General features: G+C 38.2%; 2 pseudogenes; one reads left to right on the top strand and one right to left on the bottom strand.

The window, feature by feature from the left end:
• Window positions 1-1,087: 1,087 nt before the first annotated feature.
• On the bottom strand, window positions 1,088-1,207 carry LOC134967111 (5S ribosomal RNA; annotated as a pseudogene).
• An 828-nt stretch (window positions 1,208-2,035) lies between these two features.
• LOC134968222 (5S ribosomal RNA) lies at window positions 2,036-2,155 on the top strand (annotated as a pseudogene).
• The last annotated feature ends 2,190 nt before the right edge of the window (window positions 2,156-4,345 follow it).

A 4,345-nucleotide genomic window follows, 5' to 3' on the forward strand; every position in this document is an offset into this window, starting at 1 on the left:
AGAAATTTGTAATTATTAAAAAAACTGCTTAACTTAAGATTAGGGGGGTCATACAGGATATACCAACGCGTTTCGTCTATCTGACTTCATCAAGGGGTAGTGACTGAATGTGCAGAGCAGGCTTATATACCTACTGATAAGGGGTTTACTAATTGTGACATCACTTCCTGTCAATTAACAATGTGAAAGTGTATCAAATACATAGTATTAAAAGCGAAGAAACAAATGATGGAGCAGTACTAATAGGCTAGGGAGAGGCATCCCATGATAGTTATATTAGAAAACGAGTTTAGTAAGTTCTTTAAATGGTGTGTTGAATGATTCCTATTGTTATTCCGCACTTCCGCCACACTTCCTGTGTCGGCGGCTGCGGAGTGCGCATGCGCGAATGCCCCACTTCCGGTATCGCGTCTCAATGAGCGGATGTGTTCAGAGCTTCGTGCCCCACTTCCGTCCTCAATGTTCTGTTATTTGTGCCCCACTTCCGGTATGTGAGTCCGGAATGTTGCAGGACGCTTCTTCCTGTTTGTCAGCGTCTAGGGAGTTCAGTGCATTATCAGCGGCCATTTTAGCGGAGTCCCTATATGCGGACGTGGATTCTCCTTGCATTTTATTTGCTCGGTTTCATAGATGAAGGAAATAAAATAAAATGCAATTAATATTGTTTCACCTCGGATCTTTCTAACATTTCACTAAGACAATTTATTAAATATGGGGCATATAAATATGTCCACTTTTAGTCCAATGGGCAATAAATTATATTTCTTAACAGTAGTAATTCTGTGGAGGTTGTTTACAAATTAGTGGGGTGAGAGAATTAAATAGTTTTTAAGAGAGTTAGATATATATAGATTATTCATATTAGAATTTATAAATGGGTGGATTATAGTGGATATATGATAATTGTGATAACGTGTGCATATACAGATATATAAATGTATGCATATACATATCCTATGTATATGTCAGGTTTGTACAAACGTGTGCATGCACCTGTCCGTGCCTTAGTGTATGCCCACTAAGCTCAGTGACTATATGTGTACTTGTACGTGGACCCTAGTTTGACATATTAGTGTTTATTAGCTATTTTTTACAGTACTTTAGCTTCCCAGGTGGTCTCCCCCTTGGTACTGTTAAAGCCCGACACTGCTTAGCTTCCAAGATCGGACGGGTTTGGGCGTGGAGCCAGTGTGGTATGACCTTCTAGAATATAAAAAGAAGGAAGACCTCAAGGAATCCACCGCATTCATCACCACCTACAACCACCACGAGAACCATGTCAAATCATGCCTTAAGGAACATTGGAAGATTTTGCTTATGGACTCTGTACTGAAAGAAATCCTCCCGGAAAAACCACAGATAGTCTTTCGCAAATCCAAGAGCCTCAAGGACCATCTTGCACCCAGTATGTTACGTGACACCACTAAGGAAAGAACCAATCAGACATTTTTGAAATGCACAGGAGCATTCAAATGTGGACGATGTAATATCTGCAAGTTCCTGAATTCAAACAGAAAAACATTTTTTGACTCAGGAAATACCAAAGAATTTAAGATAAAGGAATTCCTTAATTGTAACAGCAGCTCTGTCATATATTTATTGGAATGTACATGGAAAAAGAAGTACGTGGGGAAAACAAAGCGGACGCTTAAACTAAGGATTCAAGAGCACATCAGGAGCATTAAAAACAAGCTCGACACCCACCTCATCTACAGACATTTCATCTTGGAACACAAATCAAACCCAGAAGACTTAACTTTTAAAGCAATCGAACACGTACAGATTGGGGACAGAGGCGGAGATCTGGCGAACAAACTATCTCAAAGAGAAATGTTTTGGATCTACCAGCTTAACACGATGCACCCGGCAGGATTCAATGAGGGTTATGAAATTGCCCCATTTCTATAAGGTTAATAAAAAAAAGTCTCATTTTTATCTTCACTCACCTTTATCACAATGAATGTATATGTACACCTGAATTCATAGCACAATAAAAATGATTGACATAAGAATGAGTGTTTTGTTTAAAGCCGATAGATACAGTCATACCACACTGGCTCCACGCCCAAACCCGTCCGATCTTGGAAGCTAAGCAGTGTCGGGCTTTAACAGTACCAAGGGGGAGACCACCTGGGAAGCTAAAGTACTGTAAAAAATAGCTAATAAACACTAATATGTCAAACTAGGGTCCACGTACAAGTACACATATAGTCACTGAGCTTAGTGGGCATACACTAAGGCACGGACAGGTGCATGCACACGTTTGTACAAACCTGACATATACATAGGATATGTATATGCATACATTTATATATCTGTATATGCACATGTTATCACAATTATCATATATCCACTATAATCCACCCATTTATAAATTCTAATATGAATAATCTATATATATCTAACTCTCTTAAAAACTATTTAATTCTCTCACCCCACTAATTTGTAAACAACCTCCACAGAATTACTACTGTTAAGAAATATAATTTATTGCCCATTGGACTAAAAGTGGACATATTTATATGCCCTATATTTAATAAATTGTCTTAGTGAAATGTTAGAAAGATCCGAGGTGAAACAATATTAATTGCATTTTATTTTATTTCCTTCATCTATGAAACCGAGCAAATAAAATGCAAGGAGAATCCACGTCCGCATATAGGGACTCCGCTAAAATGGCCGCTGATAATGCACTGAACTCCCTAGACGCTGACAAACAGGAAGAAGCGTCCTGCAACATTCCGGACTCACATACCGGAAGTGGGGCACGAATAACAGAACATTGAGGACGGAAGTGGGGCACGAAGCTCTGAACACATCCGCTCATTGAGACGCGATACCGGAAGTGGGGCATTCGCGCATGCGCACTCCGCAGCCGCCGACACAGGAAGTGTGGCGGAAGTGCGGAATAACAATAGGAATCATTCAACACACCATTTAAAAAACTTACTAAACTCGTTTTCTAATATAACTATCATGGGATGCCTCTCCCTAGCCTATTAGTACTGCTTCATCATTTGTTTCTTCGCTTTTAATACTAACTATGTATTTGATACACTTTCACATTGTTAATTGACAGGAAGTGATGTCACAATTAGTAAACCCCTTATCAGTAGGTATATAAGCCTGCTCTGCACATTCAGTCACTACCCCTTGATGAAGTCAGATAGACGAAACACGTTGGTATATCCTGTATGACCCTCCATCTTAAGTTAAGCAGTTTTTTTAATAATTACAAATTTCTTTATTCTTTTTATGTCTTAAGATTTTTATACATCCGTTTTTTAGTATACATTCTGTTTTACTATATATTTTTCATCATATATGCAGTTCTGTGTAAAAAAACAGTTTTTTAAAAAATTAGTGTTTTTTACGTTTTGCAAAATAAATGTTTTTATTCTTTTACAAAAAAAAGGTCTTTTTATCATGTCCTTCGTAAATTGCATTTTAGTCCGCTAAATATTTTTTTATTATAAACACCAGTTGGTCGCCAGAGCCCCTACCTACCCATATATATATATATGTGCACAAATAAGGATGCACTCACCAAACTTCTCCAGGGTGAAATTGATAGATTTTAATCCAGACAGCACATACTCACAAACAGAAGGTCAATGTTTCGGCTCACAGCAGAGCCTTTGTCAAAACCAGATTACCAGGTTGCCATGGCAACCTGGTAATCTGGTCTTGACAAAGGCTTTGCTGTGAGTCGAAACGTTGACCTTCTGTTTGTGAGTATGTGCTGTCTGGATTAAAATCTATCAATTTCACCCTGGATAAATCTGGTGAGTGCATCCTTATTTGTGCACATGTATCGTGGAACTTTGTTCTGATAGGACCTGCTCCTGGATTTTGCACCCCAGCAACTGTGATTATTAACGACATGTGAGTGCGGCTCTTCTACAATGGATATATATATAGTTCCATATGTGTCCGGCACTCCTGCTCCCTAATATAGTTGCCACAATTCTCAATAATGCCCACGAGTGCCAGATATTGTTTGGAAGTGTGTGTGTGTGTGTGTGTGTGTGTGTGTGTGTGTGTGTGTGTGTGTGTGTGTGTGTGTGTGCGTGTGTGTGTGTGTATATATATATATATATATATATATATATATATACACACACATACACAGGTTGAGTATCCCTTATCCAAAATTCAAAATCCCACATTTTTGGGTCCCCTACGGAGATAGTGACACATATCTATATATATATTATATTATATATCTATATAATACATCGATATATACACATAATATATATGTAATCTTGTCAGTAGGGGAACCAAAAATGTGGGATTTTGACTTTTGGACAAGGGATACTCAACCTATATATATATATATAAT

The sequence above is a fragment of the Pseudophryne corroboree genome, chromosome 10 (assembly GCF_028390025.1).
Source record: "Pseudophryne corroboree isolate aPseCor3 chromosome 10, aPseCor3.hap2, whole genome shotgun sequence".
NCBI lineage: Eukaryota > Metazoa > Chordata > Amphibia > Anura > Myobatrachidae > Pseudophryne > Pseudophryne corroboree.